The 26211-nt window shown below is 36.5% G+C and overlaps 1 protein-coding gene and 1 long non-coding RNA gene across 5 annotated transcripts in view; one reads left to right on the forward strand and one right to left on the reverse strand.

Moving 5' to 3' along the window:
* LOC5575615 overlaps nt 1–26211 on the forward strand; it is a 984994-nt gene that overhangs the window by 772842 nt on the left and 185941 nt on the right. The gene's annotated exons all lie outside the window — the stretch shown is intronic.
* On the reverse strand, nt 7736–26030 carry LOC110679369. Its single transcript, XR_002502433.1, has 3 exons — nt 26020–26030; nt 25839–25840; nt 7736–7923 (listed from the first exon to the last, which is right to left on the reverse strand). It is a non-coding gene; the product is annotated as an uncharacterized LOC110679369 (long non-coding RNA).

Raw genomic sequence — 26211 nt, forward strand, 5'->3', positions numbered from 1 at the left:
AAGTTTTGCATCTACTAAAATAGTTTTTGTATACAATTTGAAAGGATTGTATCACGTTTTCAGGACACATAATGCAGTTTGATCGTCTGGGATCCATGTATTCTTTCAAAATTCGAATTAAAAGTGGTACACCAAATGTTATTTTCGTAATAGTTCTTCGGTACACACGAGGGAAAATTTCTTCGTATGTCTCAGATTCGTTAGGGTCAATTTTTAAAATAATTTGGTTGTGAAAAAAAATTATTGGTTTTTCTGTACATTTGATGAATTCAGAGTCATCTGTATCAGCAGAATGCACTGAACAGTCGTCTGAGTCGGAATCATCTTCGTTCAGGTTGATATCATGTGTTATCCTCGATAGAGCATCAGCGACAACGTTTTGCTTACCGGGTCGGTGTTTTATTTCAAAATCATATTCTAATAACTGCAGACGCCATTTAACTAGTTTTGTATTGGGTGTTTTGAGGTTTAGTGCGTATGTTAAAGGTTGGTGATCCGTGTATAATGTAAATTTTCTACCAAAAAGGTAGGGTCTAAAATATTGAGTTGCCCATACGATCGCTAATAATTCTTTTTCTATTGCTGAATATCTTTCTTCGGTTTTCGTCAATGTTCTAGACGCATATGCTACGGGTCTGTCTTGTCCAATAGCACCTTGGGATAGAACGGCACCTAGAGCAAAATTACTAGCATCTGTGGTTAACACGAATGGTTTTTCGAAATCTGGATATTGAAGGATATCGCTTTGAGTTAAAAGTTTTTTGCATGCAACGAATGTTTTTAAAAAAATATCTGTGTGCTCTACGTGTTCGCCTTTCCTCAGTTGAGCAGTGAGAGGTTTTGTTATTCTGGCGAAATCACGAACGAATCTACGATAATATCCTAAAATTCCTAGAAAGCCTCTTTGTTCTTTCTGGTTTTTGGGGATAGGCCAATTTTGAATTGCTTCGATTTTGCTTGGATTTGGTTTAACGCCATTATCTGTCACAATATGGCCTAGAAATGCCACTTCTTTCTTAAGGAATTCACTTTTATCTAGCTGTATTTTGAGGTTTACTTTTTCCAATGCCATAAATATTTTTGTCAAATTTTCAATATGTTCTTGAAGAGAAACAGAAAAAATAATAATGTCATCCATATAAACAAGACAACATTTTCCAATTAGGTCACGGAGTACGTGATCCATGACACGCTGAAAAGTTGCTGGAGCATTTTTCAGTCCAAATGGCATTCTTAAGTATTCGTATAATCCATGTTCTACGGAAAAGGCTGTTTTCTGGATATCATCTGGGTGAACTTCGATCTGGTGAAAGCCAGATGCTAGGTCCAATGTTGTGAAATATTGGCATTTTCCTAGTTTGTCTAATATTTCGGTTATGTTGGGTAGTGGGTATTTGTCATCTATAGTCTTTTCATTAAGTTTTCTATAGTCGACTACTAATCTCCACTTCTGTTGTCCAGATGCATCTAATTTCTTTGGTACGATCCAAATTGGAGAGCACCAAGGAGACGTGCTGGGACGTATGATGCCTTGAGACAGCATCTTAGAAACTTGTTTTTGTACCTCCTCTTTATGACAATAGGGGTACCTGTAGCTTTTTGCATGAACGGGTAGATCGTCTTTGGTTTCTATTCTATGTTTAATGACGTTCGTAAAGCTTAGATTGTCACCTTCCAAATAGAAAACACTTGGAAATTTCGAAATCAAATTGATCAATTTTCGCTTCTCTTCTATGTTTAAATGGTCGATTCGAAGCTGATTTTTCAATCTAGGATCTATTGATGTGTTATCAAATACGTATCCAGGTTCATAATTTTCAACTTTTTGCACTACTTCAAAATTATTCAATTCGGAGAAAATGAGTCGATTAGGGCTGATTTTCACTGGAACTTCACAGCAATTTTTCAAAAGAACTGTAGCTTTGTTGTCCTTTGCTGTGTAGAGTCCTGGTAGAATCATTACTTCGTCTGTTAGAGGAAGTGGATGTTCGACGAAAAAGTCGCCATTCGGTACATTCATTTTTAGAGGTAATGGAATTTCTTCATATGCATTTAGATTGCGACTAAATGAATCGGGGTATTTTCGAAGCATGTTAACTGATGTAGTAGGAAGTTTGAGAGTATTAGATGAGGTTAAAATTTCTGCTTTTAGATTTCTGAGTGATTCGTATCCAATCAGTCCGTCGAAGTATGGATGGAATTTCAAAGCGTAAAAGGTTAGTGGTTGGTTAACCCTCTAATACCCAACCCCGCCTTTAGACGGGGTACACTTTGGAATTTTGTGTATTTTTTCGTAGCTCGGAAATCAAAATGATTTTATTTTTGGCTTATACCTTGACTCATAACACGCATATAAGAAAAGTTTTTTATGACTTTTGAAACTTTTTTGTATTTTTAGAAATTGTTTGAAAAATTGCATTCTTATATAACCTACAAATGCCTGGGCTTCATTTAACATTTAATATAAAAAATCGTACCTTTTATATTTTTCTACGATTAACCTATCACAAAAGAAGAGCCTGGTGGTATTAAAATCATTTCAAACCTGTTTTTCCGTTAGTTACACGGAAAATAAAATACGCTTCGAAAAAATAAATAAAAATTTAATATTTTTAAAAATACCGTAACAATTTAAATTTTTATTATTGCCAAAAATCAACAACTAGAAAAGGCTTAAAGAAAAAATGAAAAAAGCTAGGGATGTTCAAAAATAAAAATTATAAAAATCAAAAACCAGAATTTAAAATTTTGCGAATAAAAATAAATAAATGCCCAAAACGTGTTTAGAACGATTTTAGATAACGAAAAATAATACTTAAATCGAAAATAAAAATTTGGGTATTAGAGGGTTAAACATTTCGATTTCAACACATTTGTTAATGTTGTGTTTCCCATTGATATTTTTGACTCCTGTAGGTGTACAGTTTTTCAGAAAACATGTGCTAATTTTATCAGGATCCACGTAGTTCTTGTTGGCACCAGTGTCAACTAAAAACTTTAGTTCGCCAAATTTAGTTTTCATTTTTATATAGGGTAGAAAATTATTACTGTTCATGTTTCTGGTGTTTCGGGCAATTCCATCTGAAAATTTAAGGTATCACCCTCTGGTTCAGTAACGGGTTGTTCTTCGGAACTATTATTGATATTAACTTGCTCATAATTAGTTGCATCATATTGGTAACAGTTAGATGGCTCACTATATTGACCGTAGTAATCGATTGGTTCTGTCCAATTTACTTCATGAAAATTTGGTCTATTCATATAATTTACTTTTAAACTTCTCAATGACTGGTCGATTTCCATTGGAGTGGGTTTTGGAGGACGATAGGTTCCGGAAGGAGGTTTACTAAATTGGTTAGGATTTCGGTTGAATGGATTGGATGGGCCAGGTTGTTGTGCTCTTTGAGAATGATTTGGTTGACTGGGAGAAAATGTACGTTGAAATGGTACTTGAGGTTGGAATGGAGAGAACTGTTGAGGGGTGTGCTGTAGTTGTTGTGGACGTTGGATTGGTGTGACGCGTTGGAATGGATTAGTTTGGATTGGGTAACTTGGAAACGAATTTTGTGTTACCGAAGTTTGCTGAAATCTTGAAAATGGGTTTGAAAATTTGTTTTGAAATTTGTTCCTAGTAGGGACAGGTGGGGTATAAGATTTTTGTTTGTGATAATAAAAGTTTCTTTCTTCAATACATCGTCTTAAAGCGTCTTTCAACGATGTGGGACATTGAGCACGGATGACAGTGCCTACCGGTTCATTGAGCCCTGCAAGAAACACTTTCAGGCCTATTTCCTGGTAAAATAGATTTTTCGCGGCTCTTACGTCACTGTTGTGTTCGTTTAAATTTAATTGATTTACCATAAGAGACAACATAAAAGTTATTTCCTTATAGAAATCTTCAATTTCCTTATCCGCTTGTGTAATTTTAAACAGGTCCTTTGTGAGAGATACTTCATCTCTTTTGTCGCTGTAGTGTGTAATCAGACTGTTTTTAATTTCGTCCCAGTCTGTGCTAGTGCCATAAAATTCTAGAACATTGTCAGCGTCTCCTATAATTTTGGATCTGATGGCAAGAAGCCATACAGTGTAAGCTGGAGTGTTCTTGACCTTTGAAATTTCAGGCATAAGATCATCAATAGATCTTATGAATGAATGTAATTTAATGGGGTTACCATCAAATGGTGGCAACATCCTAATAATTTGTGGGGTCTGAAGAGCTCGCAAGGCGCCTTCTACCGAATTTTGTTGCTGCACAACAGCGGCTTCTTTCGCAATTGATTGTTGGTGCGTAGCGAACGCTTCCAACTCTGCTATTCTAGAGTCGCGTTGTTGCATTATACCCATTAATTCTCTGATCTGGGTTTCTAACTCTCCGACTTGGATAGTGATCAAGTCACGGTTCTCGTCAAACTTTGCCATTTTTCACACTTGAAGTCAAAATTGATTAAAAAAAAAAAAATCTTTTCAAAATATGGTAAAAAAAAATACAGGTGAAGAGAATTTATGTTTTCTAGGATTTTTGTTTTAAATTTGGATATAAAAAAAGCTAAATTAATTATTTTTCTGTCACTATAATAGATATTTTTTTCTTATATTTTGTTATTTTGATCATTCACTTAAATCACTCTGATAATCACTTACATAAAAAAGCTTAATTCTACTTACGGTTTTATCCGATGTTCCCTCGGATGGTTAAATTGTCCGATATTGCCTCGGATGGTTCGATGTCTTCTAGCAGGTGTGAAGCTTCGTTAAAGATGATTTTGGTGTCTCGGTGAACCGCCGGTGCACTAGAATCTGTAGTTTAGGTGTTTCCTCCTTTGCTCTTCGGTAAGCCGCCGATGATTTCGGATAAGAACACTTTTCACTACACTTTAACTACTCCACGCTAGAACTGCCGACTGCGCCAGTGAAGAAGGGTGTCACCCAGACTAAGTTTTAAAAAAAGAACTTATTCGATCTACTGCCTTAAACGAACTGAACCTTTATTCAATTATTGATTACGATCAAACCTCACTACCTACTGCAATGCTTATGCTATTGCTGTGGAAGAACTGCTGATGCCGCGGGTCCAAAGGGCTGTGGCTTCGTTTAGTGGTCTCGTTCGGTGGTTGTCCACGTAAATGCTACCTATGTTGTCAGGTGATGAAATGCTGATGCTAGACTACTGTTTCCGTTCTACTAGCTGGGCTATCGTCGTCGGTGTGGTGGACGTCGTCGTTGTTGTTGTTGTTGCCGGGAATGATGAAAATGATGATACACCAATAAAGCGATTGGTGTATGGATGATTGTTGAGGATCGGTAAAGGTTCGATCTTAACTTACATGTTTATACGTAAATATAATATTTTCATTTGATATGAACAATTTTTATGTAGAGGAAAATTATGCCGACACTTGAGGTTACGAACCATTCAAAGTTTGTTGAACAAATACCTAAATGTAACATTCCTACAGCTGTCAGGACGAAAGCATGTGTTATTATATTTTACTCATTTGAAAAGAAACAAAAAACTCGATTGGTTGGGACATCATAGAACACTCTTATTCTTATGCCGACACTCACAGTGACGAACCATCCATAGTTTGTTGAAAAATCAGTAGTGCAGAATCCTTGGCAAACGCGATATTCAACAAAAAGTGAAGCCAGCCGATTGGTCAAGCGTGGTCCAGTGGCACATCCGAGAAACATTCATGATGAAAAGTTTGCCTGGTTGAAACGGGAATAGAACCCATGACTTGACATGATGTGCTTCCTGGCCATTCGGCAACAAAGTTCACAAGTCTTTCAATTATTTTGTGAAAACATCAAACAGCTACAATTTCTCTATTTTCAATTCAACATTTCTTGGTATCTTTGCAATTCGTATACGAAAACAAGAAGCTGCATTGTTAGTTCTTTTTAAAGTTCTATTTCTATTATTTTACGAACCAAGATGAACCATTCAATCTGCAGTAGTTTCTCAATATTTCCCATTTCCTATTCGTATTATGAATGGTCGCTATTCGTATCATGACCAAAGGTCGCATGAGTGCAAAAGTTTTATATAAAAGTTCTTCAATCAAGTCGTCATCATATGACCAAAGGTCGCATGAGTGCAAAAATCAAGACTATCAGCACTGCTACTGATTCGGCTAGGCCGAAGTTATTTTTTTAAGCGATTTTCAAGAATAGAACAACTAGCAGAGACTGGTTCCTTCTCAGTGTGAAAGGCCTGGTCAATGGTTTTTAGCAACTATTGATTTGAAAAACCGTTTGGAGTTCGGATCATTCAACGAGTGTCGAATTAGTTGTGAGCTATTTTCCTTTATTGTCAATGATATATATAGTTTTCTGAAATCTAGTAGGTACAAAAAATGAAAAGAGAGTATCTGCTATTGACCGAATGGAAAGTAAACGGAAAGAACGAAAAGAAGGCGGGCGACAGAAAGTCCCGACTGAATTTGGCTAACAATACAAACAATGGTTATTAATCGCTACCTCCTATCATCGTGTCATTTAAACTGCCTGCATCCTTTGTCTATCTTTTGTTTTCGATGCGCATTACCTAAGTATGATGTATCGGTGCCATTGGGCGTAAACGAACATAATTATTATTGGATTCTATTATATCCCTAGAATGATGCGAAGCAAAACAAAAACAAAACATTTTCATTTGTCTTATCTGTGGCAGGCACATTCTAGACTGTATACAAAGCAGGATCTCTAATTGCTCTTATGGATTTTACCTATCCGATCGTAAAATAAGTTTGGCGTCGCAACAGCTACTTCTTTTAAAGTTCTATTTCTATTATTTTTGTTGAAATATCAAACCACTGCAGTTTCTCTATATATTTCTATTTACAATTCGTTTCAAACAGAACAACAATTACTAGAATTTATCTAATTATTTCTATTTACAATTCGTATTCAAAAAGTCAAGCACAAAACAAGAACCAACACTGTAAGCTCTTTTTTAGTTCTATTTCTATTATTTTTACGAAACAAGATAAAACATCCAATCCACGGTAATTTCTCAATATTTTCTATTTCCTATTCGTATGAGAACAAGATCAAACCACTGAAATTTCTCAATATTTTCTATTTCCTATTCGTATCAGAAAAAAGTACCAACCACTTGAGTTTCTCAATATTTTCTATTTCCTATTCGTATGCGGTAATCAGTTATACCAACTCGACTGTAATTTCTTTCAAATTCTATTTCAATTTTTTTTTAAAAGCAAAATCGAGATCCAACCTTTCTGTAATTTTTTCAAATTCTATTTTAATTTTTTTGTGTTGTCTTTAATCTTTAATTGTTGATGGTTTATTTATATCAGTTAAATCTCACAAAGTTGTTCACTCTTTGACAGTCACACGCAATTGCGATAAAAGAAAAAAACTATTCTAGCAAAATGAGACATACGACTTACAATTTGCAAAATTGATTGAGTTCAAAAGTTCTGCTAAGCAATCGTCATCATATGACCAAAGGTCGCATGAGTGCGAAAGTTTTATATAAAAGTTCTTCAATCAAGTCGTCATCATATGACCAAAGGTCGCATGAGTGTAAAAATCAAGACTACCAGCACTGTTATTTCTTTTTAAGTTCTATTTCTATTATTTTTGCAAAATTAAATGAACCCAACCACTCAAATTTCTTTCAAATTCTATTTCAATTTTTTTGCGAAAGCGATCTAATAACGAAGGCTTTCTTACCGTTATATTATCACTACGGAATATTATTTTTGCGTAAAAGGAACTGAGTTTCAGTTCAATGTACCACACTGTAATTTCTTTCAAATTCTATTTCAATTTTTTTTATGGAGAGCTAGTAATAACAAAGCTTCTCGGATCGTGATATTATCACTACGGAATATTATTTTTACAAACCCAACCAAGTCTTTTTACGCGTGATATTATCACTACGGAATATTATTTTTACTTCAAAAATACCAACGTTTCTGTAATTTCACAATATAACAATATGTATTACAAATTTATGAAAATGATCCTCTATGGGTCGACAAACACTGAAATTTCACAATATTACAATATGCATTAAAAATTTAAGATTTGTAAAAGTCTGCACGATCATACGAAGGAAAAAGAAACAAATGTTTGAGGATTTATCTTCTTGCTAACAAAAGTGTCTAATTGAACCGTGATATTATCATTACGGAATATTATTTTTGCGATAATAGTCTCTGTATTTCTTGATGTCTAAGATAACACACTGTAATTTCTTTCAAATTCTATTTCAATTTTTTTGAAACCCTGTTAAACAAAACGATTCTACAAAGAAGAATGTAAAACTTTTGTAAACTAGTTTAGGATGATAATAAAAGATAAGTTCAAATCAAATATGACTGTTTATTTTCATTGAAATACGTATCCTTCTGGTAAATCGCCACACCTTCAGCTCTCACGCCTGGGCGTTTGAACTGGTTATGCAGCTGTAGCCAGCAAGGTCGACGGAGGAGTGATCCTCTAGCCAAGTCTCACTCAGTGCAAGTAATTCTACACTGGTCAGAATTAGGTCTGTAGCAATATCCATTGCATGAGCAATTAGGCTCTGTACTTTGATACTCATCAATGTGCAGGCAGGGCTGCTATGATCCAGTTTTTCACGCAGTTCGTCTCCAAGCGTCCGTACCTAATCGATGAATAATTTCTCTGTTTATACGACAAACCAGCTGAATATTTCATGGGTGAACAACAGCAACAGGGTAGCGGATCACAGGGATTTAGTTGAAATCTGGAAACGTAGGTCAATCTTGAAATCTTGAGCGATTTCACAAGCCAGACGCTCGATAAACAGCTCCTCGGATCAGCAACTCAGGGGACTCTGGTATCCAAGCGGACTTGTTTGTTGACTGCACTACCGATGCTGAGTTTTAACAGCTCAGCAGAAGCATGTTTCATAACCTTAGAATAGCAGATGATGCTCCACCCTTTTGTGCGCTTCGCTTTATGATCGACTAATCTGGGAAATTGGTATGTGCCAATAATGTGTTGGCCTTAGAATTACTTGAAAATTGCGGAGAATGTGAGAAATTGGTCGAACATGAATTGTTGGAAGGGTTGACATTAACTAAATATTTAATACGAGCTATTGATAATCAATAGTTGTCCTAATTATGAAGATAAATTTCTGATCCATGGGTGCCAAAATTATTACAATTGTTCAATTGTACAATCGTTGTGAAATGTTGAGCTCTCAACCCGACGGCACTGCACCAGCGTCCTCAAATTGTTGAGTCATAAATTTTTCATGACAAATGAAATTTTGTATGAAGCCGTGAAATTGAGTTTTAAGTGTTTAGAGAGTGACATTTTTCAACAGGTGGTAAATTTGACTTGTGGGGAATCAGGGAAGTGTAAATGTTCCTTAAGCTCTTAAGCCACTTGTCAATATCCCTAGGGTTCCTAGTACCGACCTATTTTGGCGAATACCGGTTCTACGCTGGATATCAATAAAAATGATCCGAGTATGCCTAGGAGTGATGAATTCTTCCTATTCATGAACTATAATACTAAAAATATATGATCTTTAAATGATAATGAGTAAACTGTTCTATTTTTATAGCTGATGATATACTCAAAAATATGTGTTAACATTTAAGTTCTGTCTGACGTTCATTTTATGTTTCAAATTTGAACTTTTACCGTTGACCGTTCTATAGCAAATTTCAAAAAGTTACAGATGTATTGTGTAATTTTGTATTTGTAAAATTAATTCAAAATGAACAATGTATGCATACATATTCAAAGCGTATTTTTGTGTCAAAACTTGCTCGAATTGTTCCCCATGCATCGTGAAGTATCAACAAATATTTCGATTTGAACTATGCAGACTTTTAATACACGAATTATTCCTAACAATTTCTATCAATCTTTGTTCCAAAATTTAAGCACCTTTAAATGCTTCAGTATCCTAAACCTTTCTTTGTTTGTATATAGTCTAGCTAGTGTTTTTTATCTAAAGTAACGAGATTTTTAACCCTGGGTTAGTTCATCTCGGGACCAACGGCTTTTCTTCCCTTCCGGAGGAAGTCGTCAATATAACTTTTCAAATCATAAGTGACAATCACGTGGATGGGATTCGATCCCAGGTCTTCGGCATGAGGTGAGAGGCGTGTGTTCAGTGTACCCTCCCGACAGTGGATTACAACAAAATTATAACACAATCATATTATGATTTGTAACAAATAACAACTTTTTTCATTTTTGTTAGAAGCATTTTGAGGTGATGTAAGAAATTAGAACATAAATAAAACAAAATTAATGATAACAACCAAGGCTGTTTCAAATTCATTTTAATTTTAAACATAAAAAAAATAAAGTAAAGTACATATACTAATAATTATACCAATAATTATGGATAGGCCACAATCTTCTTCTGTGTACATAATTCAGCTCCTAATTTATATAGGGTCAATAACGGCGCCGGCCACGTCCTCGCAATCAGGTGGGATTGGGGGAAGGAATGTTAGTGTGTATCCTTTGCTATTTGGCGACTCTGCATATCCACAAAGGTTACTGAGAGGGATGTTTGTTAATGTGAAGGATCGTAGGATCACAGGATTCACTTTGATAAGCGATCAGACCATGATAAACCATGGTGGTTAAACAGGACAGAAAGGGTGAAAATGTGAGTGACCAAATAAGTTCCACACTACGGTATCACTTGTTATCCTACTTTATCGCATGTGCGTTCTTGGTCCGTTTCGTTCTGCGAAACGATATGATCGTAGGTACCGTAGTGTGTGAAAGTATCTGCTATCACGATCGCTTCTCGGTCGTAGATCAGCTGGTCTGCAAAGAGCGATAATTGATTTATATAGGCAGAAGTAAATATACCGCCGCGAGAAGTACACCTCGTCCGTTTTTAATAAAAAGTAGTAGTTTCTGTTCGCGTGAATAAAGTGTAGTTTTTTCAGTGGAAACCGTCGCGAAAAATAATAATTTCGTGTCCGAAAACCGAGTTTCATTGACGCGCGAACACATGGGTTGTTGAGTCTCTTTTCTATTGATGTACGTGTTTCCAAGTAACTAAAAATCGAATTCCATCCAATTTCCGAATGTGCACCCCTAGTCTAAAACGCAGTAAGAAACAGTTTTTCCTATATATTTGGTTGATTTTCTCCATACAAACTTTAGGTTTGTTTCCCATTAAAAATGACAGAGTTTGCTCAAATTTTCACATTAGCTTTTTGTGGTCCACATGTACAGGGGGTATAACTTGAGAATTTTGCAGTTTGAAATGGGCCACCCTAATGAAGAGACACCATCCCCCCACCCCAATCGAACCGGTTCCGGATGAATGGTAACGAAATCTGACGGGGAGCGCGAATACGGAGTAGGTAAATACCTACTGCCATGGTTCCGCTCTCAGCAGCAGCGAAGGGTAGTCTAAATGGAATTATCACTTCGCTTGTGCCGTTTTCGTAGGTTTCTCTTCGCCAGGCAGTCAGTGGATTAAGCGAAGTCATTGGAAAATGGCTCTTAGTTGCGTGGGGCTAAACTGAACGAACTGGGTGGATGATTCCATTTGATTTTGGGGCGTCAGCCAGCATCATCAGGTGTAGGCGGATTAGAATGGATCCTCATTTAAGGCTGTATGCTATCGTATGATGCCGAGAGGAGCAAGGGTGTACACGCAACAGAACGTGGATTTAGAAGATTGAGTTGTTTATTAATCTGTGATGCGTGAAGCTTTTGCAATGTGTATATGAATCAAACTGCTATGAGAAGATAATTTTCCTGAAATTGATTTCTGATGACAAGTTTGATATATTTTACATTTGATATATGTATATACTGTACTGTTAGGATAACTGATGATCTACAGATATGCAAATAATAGTGTACGAGTGCATCGAAGAGAGCTGATGCTTTTAGAAGACTTTTTATTCTTCTTGGCATTACGTCCTCACTGGGACAGAGCCTGCTTCTCAGCTTAGTGTTCTCATGAGCACTTCTACAGTTATTAACTGAGAGCTTTCTATGCCAAATTTGCCGTTGCAATCGTATATCGTGTGGAAGGTACGATTATACTCAATGCCTAGGGAAGTCAAGGAAATATCCATCACGAAAATATCCTGGACCAACTGGAAATCGAATTCAGACACCTTCAGCATGGCTTTGCTTTGTAGCCGCAGACTCTGACCACTCGGCTTAGGAAGGCCTCATACTTCGGGTATTTCAATGGTTTCATATGTAGCAACACTTTAAAACTAGAAGCATAGTAGATTTCCATCTTTATCTATTTTGAGCGTTATTTCTCCAGTTGATCTCAAATACTAATTGTCCTTAGGTCTCACGGCGTTTGGGGTCCAGATAGCCGTAGCGATAAACGTGCAGTTATTCAGCAAGGTCAAGCTGCGGGTCGTGGGATTGAATTCCGCCGGTCTAGGATCATTTCGCTAAGGAAATTTTCTCGACTTCCCAAGGCATAGAGTATCTTCTCATCTTTCAAAAGATGTACGAATGCAAAAATGGCAACTTTGGCAAAGAAAGCTTTCTGTTCATAACTGTGGAAGTGCTAATAAGAGCACTAAGCTGAGAAGTAGGTTCTGTCCCAGTAAATTGAATTAAATCCGAAAAAATGCAGCAATACTCAACGATTTAACAACTGCAACATCCGTAAATATATCTCTATCCAAACCGATTGAAAAGAACAACCCGACCCGGTGAATAAGAGTCCCTAAGAGAACATAATTCTCAACCACTTTCCAACACTTGCAAGTCATTCAATAAAAATACTCCATCCGAAAAGTTTTATCCACACACCCAGGAAGAACTTATCCTCCCTAAAGAACGGGACCAACAACCCAAGCGACACGGCAGGCTCGGGTTAAGTTATCATTCGAAAGCACTCTTTCCGAGTGTTCTATTGCGGTTACCATCCATTCCGGAAGCAAACGGGAGCAACAAAAATTGCAGTTTCCCCTTCATTTCCACCCCCCTTTAAATCCACTAAGGCATAGGTTCTCAATCTTTTCGGATATGCGGCCCACCTAGTCGTTAGAATCGTTTTTCGCAACCCACCTTGAAAAAAAAACAGTAAATTTATGATGAGCAAAGTAAGGACTTTAAATTTTTATCTCTAGAATAATTAAAAGTTATTGATTTTTTTACTTATTATTTTTCGATGATTTTAATAAAAAAAATTTAAATTTCCAGTTAATCAAAATTTTAGAAATAGTTGTACGTTCTTCAAAAAATATTTAGTTTATCAATAAAACGTGTCGAATTGTGATGTTCACCTATGTCTACAGCAGGGACCAGTTGGAGCAAGCTCGAACTCATGACGATTTGTGGAACTCTGCACAAATTCAAATGGTCAAGGAAGGTAAAATGCACGGCTTTTTGCGAATGTATTGGGCAAAGAAGATTTTGGAGTGGACCAAAACTCCGGAGGAAGCTCTTGAAACGGCAATTTACCTGAACGATCGCTACCAGCTGGACGGCCGTGACCCGAATGGTTACGTTGGCTGCATGTGGTCCATTGCGGGCATTCACGACCAGGGATGGCGTGAGCGGGAAGTGTTTGGAAAAATTCGCTACGATGGCTGTAAGCGAAAGTTTGACGTTGCCGCCTTTGTTGCACGGTACGGAGGAAAGGTTTACAAAAAGTGATCGGTCCATCCGCAACATCAAGCTGAATTCCGCTGCAAGCGGTAAGTACTTTTTTGACGTTTTATTTTCGGTATTTCATGTGTTCCTTATTCGTATTGATCTACTCATTTACTTTACCTTAATCTTACTTATGTTTTCTCTAATTTCTATTTAATACTTTGCTCGAAATAAGATTGTCGAGGTAACAAGAGTACAAATAAAATCAAACATTACAATAGAACGCATAAAAAGGAAACCCGGTTGCATTAATCCGAAATTCCTTTGGGTCTTATTATTACTTGCTTTCTACACAAGCTACGAATTCATCGGACAACCCTTGAGATTCTCATGGCCAGTAGGCGAATTCCGGCGCGTATTTTCTTCGAAGAAATTGTTCGCCTGAATTTGCCTACAGGTCTGAAAATGAATATTTAATGAAACATGTTTGTCTGTTTGACTTTGAGGGCATTTTGGCTGCCCCTCTACAACTAAAGAGATTTCTCTAATTTTTTTTGGGAATGTAATCCTCCAATCAGCAAGGACTTGAACACAAGTCTAACGAAAGTGCGACAATCAGTCCTAGCTGCAAAACAGGACTACGAGAAAGCCAAGGAACAACTTGACAAGGTAGAAGCCAAAAATACACTAAGTAATGCCAGACTGATGTGTTTTTCTTCACATGCAACGCGAATATAAGAGATGACATTCTTCGATACGCTATGCGGAAGACAGGATCTTCCGAGAATAAATACGTGGCGAAAAATCGCATGACTTTCCTTCAGAGCGGAAAAGCTGGCATGGGCCAAGCTCCTCGATCAAAAGGACATGGCAACAGAAGAGAAGCTTTCCTTAACGCTAAGAAAGCCAAGAAAAAAGAGTCACGGGATAGCCCCCACCAGGCGGTGCTTTCAGAGGAACCACCGCAGATGTGCGGAGCACAAGGCGAACTAAGATTGGTGAAATGATCCTAGTCTTAAAGAAAGATGCCAAGTAAAAGGGTGTAGCTTATAGGCAACTAGCACAAGAAGTACTTGACTACGAGATCTGACTGAGATCTCTGACTGCAGAAACGACTTTGTAAAACTCTGGATGAGATCACCATCACCAATGCAGCGGAGGTCTCGGCTGCCCTCGAAGAACAGTGTGGCATTGACGTAGCCAGTAAGGCCATTGACCTTAGAAAGAGCCCGTAACCCAGGTGGTGGCGATTAGGCTGCCGGTTGCAGATGCTATCAAAGCGAAGCACTTGCACATACTCAAGGTACACTGGTCGGTTTGCCGGCTGAGCATACGACAGCCTTCTGAAATGTGCTTCAAATGTTTCGGGAAGGGTCATAAGTCGTGAAAATTCAATGGTCCCGACAGAAGTAAGCAGTGCCAAAAATGCGGTACTGATGGTCATAAGGCAAGCGATTGTAAGTTGCTCTGATATCACGAGCGTGTGATGCTTCCATGCCGAGAAAAGCCCCTCCCAGAGAGAACAGGCCGCTGGTGTACTGGTGGTGCGAATCAATAGCAAATACTTGAGTGATCTGCCTTCGGGCTAGACGAAGATTGCAACGCGCATGCACAGAAGCACAAAGAGAAGAACGCGGTGCTGCATTCAGAGAGGCAAAGTTAGCTCTCAACAAGGGGAAGGCCACTCTATGCACTTCATTCGGCACAGTTGTGCCTTCAGTGCGCCGAGGTGCGCCAAGCGTGCCAAACGTGTTATAACTTTACATACCATAAAAGTTCAATGAACTGTAATTATGGAAAAACATTCTTAGCAAGCATTGACATATGTAGTTTTTTTCATGTTTGCCTCTTGTTATATAATTTTAAAAAGCTCCTAATATTGCGTTACTTTCCCGTCATGTATATGTAAAACTTTGATGGGAACGGCCCACACAAATTCCTAGACAAGGCGGGAACTACAGATACGGAGCGATACGGAGACTCAACGGTTATGTACGGAATCACGCTGGAAGGGAAGAGGGAGAAATTTGGAGATTTACGATGGAAGCACAGACAGACAGACATAACGTCTTGAACAATAATTAGTTTTAATTTATTTCAATTTTAACAAAATGCAAAGAGTTCTGTTTGATCTTTCGACCTTGACACTTGCTTTTCCCGGGGCAAGCGACGAGGGCAGGATCAAACATGTCGCGCGTCGGTCTCGTAAGTGAAAAAGTGGCGTGATCGGTGAGTTCGGTTGAAGAAAGTGAAAAAGTGTCGCGATCGGTTAGTTCTGTTTGATCTTTCGACCTTGACACTTGCTTTTGCCGGGGCGAACGACGAGGGCAGGATCAAACATGTCGCGCGTTGGTCTAGTAAGTGAAAAAGTGGCGTGATCGGTGAGTTCGGTTGGAGTAACTGAAAAAGTGCCGCGATCGGTTAGTTCTGTTTGATCCTTCGACCTTGACGCTTGCTCCTGGGCAGTGCGTCAAGAAAGCCCGAACAGTTTTTTATTATTCTTTTTGGGTCGCGCGCTTATTTTTTTTTCCTGAGTTTTTTTTTTATAGCCGAGCAAACGAGTGAAGCCGAAAGTGGATTGTGGCTGCTCAGTCAAGGATAACGGATCAATTGGTGAGCTCGTTTCATGCTACTATTTCTAATCTATAAAATATGTATGACTGCACATTCAATCGTTACAATGGTGGGATGTAAATATGATTTTTCAACAAACTATGGATGGTTCCTCACTGTAAGTGTCGACACAAACTCTGATTCATGATTTATTTATGTTTAACATTTTTTTTTTTCAGAACACCTCTTATATACCTTTATTTTTGTAATTAAAAAAACTTTGAATGGTTCAACACTACAAGTGTAGACTTGCGAAAGGTTCACTTTATTCAACAAACTTTGGATGGTTCGCCACTGTAAGTGTCGGCATAAGAATAAGAGTGTTCTATGATGTCCCAACCAATCGAGTTTTTTGTTTCTTTTCAAATGAGTAAAATATAATAACATATAATAACACATGCTTTCGTCCTGACAGCTGTAGGAATGTTACATTTAGGTATTTGTTCAACGAACTTTGAATGGTTCGTCACCTCAAGTGTCGGCATAATTTTCCTCTACATAGAAATTGTTCATATCAAATGAAAATATTATATTTACGTATAAGCATGTATATATCTCACAAATCATTGTTTATCATGGTCTAATCGCTTATCAAAGTGAATCCTATGACCCAACGATCCTCCCCATTAACAAACATCCCTCCCAGTAACCTTTGTGGAGATGCAGAGGCAAACACGGTCTCCAAAAAGCAAAGGTTACACACTAACATTCCTTCCCCCAATCCCACCTGACTGCAAGGACGTGGCCGGCGCCGTTATTGACCCTGTATAAATAGAGGCACTGAATTATGCACACTGAAGAAGATTATGGCCAATCCCAGCCGAACTTCTAGTTGATTCTTTGTGCATTTTCACTGACTTCGGTCAATCACGGAATAGCAACCATTGATATGTGTAGTCAGTCTAAGCTCTAAGCTAAAACGTGTCGAATTGTGATGTTGAATAGTTTCTCAACATTTTCTTCGTACCATCCAAAAGAAGACAATTATTTTAAAACAACTGACAATTTTCTAAGAAGCATTGGAAAAAGTAGGTATACAGTCAAAATTGTTTTTTTTTCTGCTACCGTGGGTCGAAACCCAAAGTTTGAGGAACTGTGCTCCAAGCCTCATTCGCTTTCAGTTTTCGGGAAAACACAACACTTTCTATTTGTTCGACACTAGTTTCGGTGTGCTGTTGTTCGTTTCGGTTTTCTGGGTGCGGTGATAAGCGTGAACGATACAAATGTGGAAGCTTCTTCTCTGGCGCTACGTCTCAACTGGGACAGAGTCTGTTTATCAGCTAAGTGTTCTTCTGACCAGTTAACAGTATCAACTAAAGGCTTTCTCTGCCAATTATTTTTTTTTTTGCGTTTGAATATCGTGTAACAGGTACTAAAAAAAGTTTATGTCATGGGAAGTCGCAAAATATTCCATCAAGAAAAGTTTCTCGACCGGTGGGATTCAAACCCACGACCCTCAGCTTGGTCTTGATGAATAGCTGCGCGTTTACCGCTTCGACTATCTGGGCCCCTATGATACGGAAGCTAGGATTCGGAAAACAACTATCATCAGCAGAAACAGTGTCGAAGTTCTCGTTTGCGGTTGTGAATCAGCAGAAAAGGATGATGATGATGATGATGGGAGTCGTTGTTTCGAGTGGGGAATCAATGTTTGGATGTTTCGAATGCCTTCCTTTAACGAACGAATCATGAATCGGAGGTTCATTGTTCACCACATCATGAAACAAGGGGATGATGGTGCAGAATGGGCTTTTGAAATGTTTCACCTTTTGTTAGAATTTAACTTTATGCCCCAAACAGAACAGAGCCTGCTTCTCAGCTTGATGTTCGGTGGGCACTTCCAGCTCATAACTGAGAGCTATATTTGTCACTTGACCTTTCATACTTTTTGATTTCGTGTGGTTAGAACAGGAAACTCCTTTTCTCTGGGATTCAGATATGAAAGTTTACAATGGAACATTCAACCACTAAATATGATTGGTTGCATGTTTCTATATATTTGCACTTATAGAAATAATAAAAGGTTCCAACATACATTTAGGAATATATGCATTTTATAACATCATTCCCTCGATGAATGGGATCGTAAAGGCGTTGACGACAGGAACGGCTATAACGATGTTGCTCTTGTTGATGATGATCATGATGATATCGCAGTACATCTTCTCCCTCTTGAGCAAAACTGTACTTTTTCCTCTAGTTGCTATTCGCTGTTACTTGTACGTACTAGCCACGACCTGTGTTTTCCCTCACAAGCACATCTTTATTTCTTCTTTTATGAGAGCGGAATCAATAGACATGTCTCTTTCAACTATCACCCATTTTTCGTTGAACATCAGTAGTTTTTCGATGATAAAAGATTTTGTGGCAATTGGGAATTCAATGTATACTGTGAAAATTTGAACTTTTATCTGTGGGAACCATTTTGTATTCGTACTAAGATATACGCCCATATAAAAATATTAACCATGATTACATTGCACATTGACCGTAAAATTAGGAGGAAAAAAATAGTTTGATTATGAAGATGATTTTCAAGAACAAAAGTGTGTTCGGCAAAAATGTTACATATGATGAGGACTACATTTTGACATCAGGTGACATTAAAATACGGAAATATTTTTGCCAACTTTTATGCTTTTCAAGTTAGCGCTATGAAGTGTTCTAGGACGTTGTTCTTTGTTTTATTTTGAACAACTTTGCCTAAGACGCCAACCTTGTAAGTCTACTGTAGCCCTTGCTATGGCGTTTTCAATTATGCAGGGTAGGGTGGTCCATAAAAAATTATATTTTTCTCATGACTTTTTTATTTTAAATTCGATCAAAATAACATTTTCAACAAAGTTTTAGAACTAGTTGAAACGCGTATTTTGCTGAAAGAATTAAGTGATACTATTCAATCGTTTATGAGCTATGACCATTTTTAATAAAAAAAATCATATTTTTCAATCGTCAATATCTCAAAAAAGGGGAAAACGGGAATGCAATTTGGATCTGAAAGGTATAACTTAGAGTTTCAAATGGTATATTGTATCTCTGGAGGATATTGGAGGATTTACAGTATAATTTCAATGTGAAAACGAACACTTTTTACCAAAAATTCATGACACAATTTTTCATGGACCACCTTACCCTGCATCATTGAAAACGCCATAGCAAGGGCTACAGTAAATTTACAAGGTTGGCGTTTTCGGCAATTCAGCGAAGAACAACTTCCTAGAACACTTCAAAGCGCAAACTTGAAAGGCATAAAAGTTGGCAAAAAAAATTCCGTATTTTGTTGGACCACCCTAATGTCACTTAATGTCAAAATGTATATGTAACAATTTTGCCGAAGTCACTTTTGTTCTAAAAAATTATCTTCATAGCCAAAATATTTTTTTCTTCCTAATTTTGCGGTCTGGCCCAATATTCATTGAAAGTAAATTAATAACTTGGGAAGACATACATATTATTGTTTGATTTCGAAGTAAGCCTGCAAAAAGATAAATGCTTTATTTATATAATCTTAGAGCTTTTATTCATGTAGTACTATACTGCCCATAACTGCAAAACAGTCACATTCGACTTTTTTGACAAAATGGATTTAATACCATGGAGAGTCATCATATGATAAAAACTTTCGACCAACTTACTGAAATCTGGGAGATAGTTCTAGAAAATTCGAAAAAAATACCATGTTGTTTTGTCACATTGGTAATTATAACCGCATAACAGTCACATTGAGATTATAAATGAGCCTCGTAATGTGTCAGCAATGAAATTTCTCTCAGAATTATTTTCTGACAATTCACCTAGTATGCGATATGGGTTGTACAAAATATCAGCCTCAAATAAGCAGTTTTGAGTTCCTGGTAGTTTTTAGAAATTTTAGTTTCCTCCCATACTGCCATAAAATACACAGTGTGTATTACACACTTAGTATTCCATTTACTCAATGCCTACTTTTGTCGAATGTTACAAATATGCAGTTATGGGCAGTATATATCTTATAATAATATAAAATTAGAAAACAAACAAAATTTTTAAATGATAGTAGATTGGAAACAAAATATGATATGATATGTAATCATGGATAATTGATATCAAATTATGATATCAACTTGATGCTGAAAACAAAATACGTTTTCGGTTTGCTGTCTTTTTGATGTTGGACTTTACTCGGATTCTCCTGCACGCCACCGAAGATCGTCCTAGGAAGTCGGCCCTGAATTCGTAATGGAAATTTCCTTGACTTCTCTGGGCATAGAGTATCGTACCATCGTATCAGTATCATCGTACCTCATGTAATTTTATAACAAAAAAATCGGCATTTCTCAAATTTGTAACATCATTTTAAATACACCGTAAATTAATAAATTTAGGTGAGATGAAGTGTTGAAATGGATTTAGATGAAAATGGTGCAAAGATCTATTGTCAATATCTTGTAAATTATAATCTAGACCTTAAAATTCACAGGCGTGGGTTCGAGTTGACCGCCCCTCCTTTGATTTCATCCATTCTTGAAATATGTTTTGCTTTTACAACTAAATATGTCAGACAACCTCTTTTCAATTTTGGTTTTTAACTCAAGAGCAATATTCAGCTTTCTGACTTGGTTCAGGGACAAACGATCGAAAGACAAAAGGTCGAAAGACAAAATCGATAATTCAGCCAGAAAAAAGTATTTCCTCTGTTCTCGTCGATTTTAGACGTTCGATGTCTTCAGAGAAGGTATTCTTAATTCGAGTTTTGCATCTTTTAAGAAAAAAGATTAAAAAGATAAGAAAAGGCCCTTATAAAAATATAAAATTTTGTCTCAAACTTTTTTGTTTGATGAAATTTGTGGCTGCGCTCTTCTGCAAACTTTTAGAAAATATTAATTTGAAAAACTTTGTCGAAGACATTTCTTATCTAACTCTTCATCTGAGCTTAGTAAATTGATTTTGAAAGTGTCAACTTAGGGTGGACCCAAAAAATCAGTTATTTTGATCTAACTATTTAATTTTCAGTTTTACCCTGGGCAAAGGCACAACCTTGTGATCAGCTTGACTGCTGTCAGGTCTCGGGGCTTAAATGTATCTTTACTCTGAAGAGAAAGATGCACACTAGTGGTGCCAATGGTGATAATAATCAAAAGTGTTTTCTAATGAACACTATTGATTAGCATCACCGCGAACCGATACTTTACGTGGTCTATGATGAAGCGGTCCTTGTTTGTTTTTTCTATACGTTTTTTATTTATTCTTCCAGACACTCATCCGGTAACAGTTTAATCAAAACCTCCTAACATTGAAGAAATCGTGCTGAACAGGAACACGCATGGCCGTACAAGAATACAACAGAATCTTATTAAACCCGTTTCTTTTACTAATAATATCTCTGTTTACTAATTTACTAATTATATCATTCTCTTCTCGTCAACAAGCGTCATTTCAGGATTAGGTTTTTCATTATAGTATTGAATATATTATAAGAATGCCGTCAGACTAAAAAAAACGTGTGACTAATCGCTATCTCTATTTATAGGTACCCGTAACCGTGAATAGGAATAGTAACTCATGAGAAAAATACTAGGATATAAGTGAGTACGAACTAATCACTAACATCCCCAACACTGAGAAGGTAAGCACATCCATTACCCTAAAACACCAAATTATCAGAGATTACTACACTTTTAATAATCTGATAGTGTCGGTTAGAGTTTTCAAACAACGTCAAGAACGAATTTCTGATCCTAGTAATGACATATTATCGGCGCGGTAGAAAAATAGAAACAGTTTATTCGCCGAGGTTGATTTTTTTGTAAGTGTAAGTGATTATAGTATAATCTGTACTTATGATTGCTGTGCGATGCGGACATTGCAGGATATTGTTCTCATTATTATATTAAGAAGATATATGAATAATTCCGTTGCTGGTTTTGATCATGTTACTAAGAAAATAGTGATAATGTGATAATATAGTGAGATGACGTTATTGTGTCGAATAATTTTGTGTGGTTAATGGTAGTAAGCTACTAAGATTGTGATTAATAGAGTGATGATAGTTTGTGATATTTTGAATATTAGTGATATAAGAAACAAGAATCCTACTTTTCTTTTAATGAAGATAATGATATTGAGTGTTGATGTGATTTATTTATTACAGTGATTATTTTTAATGAGAAGTTTTATACTTTAAACTTGATGAAGCAGTAGTATTGTGTTGTGGCTGGGTTATAGATGTGATGTTAATAACAAAATTGATATAGATAATGGTGACGTTGTTTCTGTTGATAATGAAGATGGTGATATCAATACCAGTGAAGAGTGATATGGAATAATCTAATAGTTATCAAGTGAAGTGATAGTGTGAAAAGAACGTTTCCCACCTTCTACCGTAACCTTCTGAGACAGATCGCAACAGTGTCTTCTTGGAAGCCATCTTTCCGTGCACGTCTGGTGAACTGCTTCAGAAGGATTACGTCCTCTTTACTATCTAAAGTCTAGTTTAGAGCTTTGAACAGTATTCACTGTACGGCTAGCAACATATAAAAAAAAAAAAAAAAACTATTTAATTTTCAGTTTTACGTGAAAGTGGTCTTCAGAAGAGTTGCGGACGAAGTAAAGATACACATTTTTGCTGAACATCGCAAGTTTGTAATTCTTGTGATTATAAGCAAATTTGTTATAAGCCAATTTAAGTGCAAAACTATGGAATCTTTAGATGCCCATAACTCATGAAGTTGGTTCGATAAAATTTTAGAGATTTTAAAGTTAATGGCGTGCTGTCTTCAGCAAAGTTTTTCATATAAAACCTTATGGAGAAATGTGGAACAATAAAAAATTAGAACTTATAATACATTTTACTATTAGTCAATACAGAATTATTCAAGTAGTAGCAATATAATTGTATTATTATTCTATCAATAAATTCACAAACCTGCACAATTTTTGATAACCTTGGCTTCTTCAATAATGTTGGATTATTTCACCATTTCCATTGTCCTGTACACTATTGTTTGTATTCAGTCACAATAATAGTAGTTTTAATGACGAAACATTTAAAGTTTCTGCCACTGGCACCATATTACATTTTGAATTAAATGTGATTTATACCACTGAGTACTGATAAAATAATAATTAAATTATAATACCATACAAAGTTTACAACACCAAGTATATGAAAGCAACTACTGATATACTAACTTAATGTTTTATAGTAATAAATATAAGTGACCTACATCGGAATCGTATCATCATTTCTTCATAATTTGTTTCACATTTATCTAAAGAGTGATGTATGAGACAGTTGTTGATCGAGTCAGATTCTACAATTGTGCTGAAGACAGCACGCCGTTAACTTTAAAATCTTGTGAGGTACAGGCGAATTTCGAGTTTTTTCGGTGTATTTTTGAAGTGAATTTTCTTGAAAGTTGTCAGATATCTTAAAACGCGTGTTTTTGCTGAGCATCGCACCTCTCTATCTCTTAAGGTAAAGGAATTATCGGTAGAAAACTTTTTAATAAGGCTTATTAGTTTAATAGTAAGAACCCATGAAAATACGCTTCTAGACAAATGTTTTTATCATCTACCGGAAGGGAAGATATGGCAATTTCATGATTTGTAAGAGTTGTCTGCGCCATTTTGTGCCGAGGGCAGTTATAGGGGCCCCTTGCAAAAAGAGTAATTCATAAATAACTTTGTTACTTCAAAAGATAGCGTGATGACATGTTCAACATAAACACGGGTTTTTTTATGACAAACAACTTTGCAGAAAACACCAAAAATGTCAAAAATCTTGGAAAAAAGTTATGATAAGAAATATAATTTTCAGGGGCCATTCACATACAACAGCATATATCTCAAAAAATATAAGAGATAGAAAAATCACGTTTTCGACAAAGTTGTTTCAAATTGCCAATTCTACAACTTTGCCGAAGACATCATATGGCTATTTAAATGTTTTGAGAAATTAGTTTTTCTATCTCACTGCTAGGTGGATTGATCACAAAACTTTTTGCATCAAAAGATGCGCTTTAATATACCAAGACACTTCTCCGAACAAACTATATTGCTAAAATCAACGGTTTGGGCGCTATTCAAAAAGCGCATGAAATTGACAAAATAATACACAGTGCATTGGTGCCAATGACAGACACAGTATAACTTTTCATTTAATAAGTAATTTTTTAGCGATTGATGTCTACGTTCGTTGGTTTACAGCACACACTAAACCTTAACAGACGTGTCCACAAATTTTGACAAGAAATTTGATATTGGATAATCGACATGAAATTCAGGTCGTTATGATCTACCAAATCTACTACAGTCTATACTAACCCAATTCTCTTGAAACTTTCTCGTTCCTATCCATAAAGCTCCATATGGCTCAAAGAGTGTATTGCGATGAATATTGATAATCTCAAGGTCTTCAAAACATACCGAAGTTGTGGGCATCAGTTTCTACGCAACTTAACTTATTATTCAAATAAATAATTCAAATGTTTTAACATATCCATACTTGATCACCAATCTCCGTTATAGTTAAAAATAATTGTTTCCGAGCTTATTGGTTGTACTATGAATTTTAAATTACTCCGATGACAGTATTTAAAATATCTACTGGATCTACTGTTACTGTATCTCACTTGTTTTCAACATCTGATATTGCAGAATCTCTCAGGACATCTTCAAATCATTGGAAATGTGATTCGGATGTTTCATTTTCTTACTGGCGTTACGTCCCAATTGAGACAGAACCTGCTCCTCAGCAGAACCTGTTCTTATGAGAACTTTCCCAGTTATTTACTGGGATCCTTCAATTTATCTATGATTTTCATAATAAAGAGATCCTCAACCGGTTCTGTCTCAACGCCGCCTAGTGGCAAAATATCGAATTGCATGGCTCAAATAACGATAGTCCTTGAGCTACTGAACAACTTTGTCGAAGACGGCATCTTCCTAAATAGTCAGGATCCTGATATACCAGAAAAACAAAATTCCGGCCCATAAGCCGCCTAGTGGCAGAGTTACGCATTTCAATGACCACTGCATATTACCCCATAATCTACTGAACAATTTTGCTGAACATCATTACGCTTTATATTGATTACTTTTTTAAGATATTGATCATTCATAGACCAAAGTTAAGCTCTGAATTATCAGTGAAAATGATAATTCTTAGGGCCTTTATGAGTAAGCGTGTCGTTTACCAAGACGAATCCTGAAATTCAACCTTTTTTCATTTACCAAACTTCCTGTGTTTTTTCGTGGAAATGCAGAGGACTCAACTGCTTCCAAAAAGCGAAAAAGAAATTTCATCAGAATGCCATTTAGCTATTTGCTTAAAGTTTTTTCAGAATTTTCATTTGAGACACATTAAAAAATTCAACCAGAACTTTTTCCAATAAGGATTTTTTTAAAATTTTATTGGCGGGGTTTCCTTTAAATCTTCTTCTTCTTCTTCTTGGCATTAACGTGCCCACTGGGACAGAGCCGGTTACTCAGCTTCCACAGTTATTGACTGAGAGCCTTTTTTGTCTAAGTTGCCATTTTCGCATTCGTATATCGTGTGGCAGGTACGATGATACTCTATGCCAGGGAAGTCAAGGAAATTTCCATCATGAAAACATCCTGGACCGACCGGGAATCGAACCCAGGCATCTTCAGCATGGCTTTGCTTGGTAGCCGCGTACTGTAACCACTCGGCTAAGGAAGGCCCCCCTTTACAATAACCTAGATATATTTCTAATGATCATGATGTTGAAATACATGACAAATTCCTACAAGAATTGAGTCTTTCAAAGATATCCGGATCTCTTCTGGACTCTACAAAAAGTTTTGGGCTCATCATAGAAATTAATAATGAAATAATTGGAAAACAACCCAACCAAAATTTGCTAGTGGAAACCCCTGGAAAATCTCGGGTGGAACTCTTGGAGGAGCTACAGAAATAAATGCTGTAGGATTTTATTTTTTAACTGACTTGATTTTAAAATTGAAGGATCCAAGCAGCAATTACTACATGAATAATTCCAGAAATCTTTGAAAGCAATCTTTATTTATTGAGAAATT

The sequence above is a fragment of the Aedes aegypti genome, chromosome 3, assembly GCF_002204515.2.
Source record: "Aedes aegypti strain LVP_AGWG chromosome 3, AaegL5.0 Primary Assembly, whole genome shotgun sequence".
Classification (NCBI taxonomy): Eukaryota; Metazoa; Arthropoda; class Insecta; order Diptera; family Culicidae; genus Aedes; species Aedes aegypti.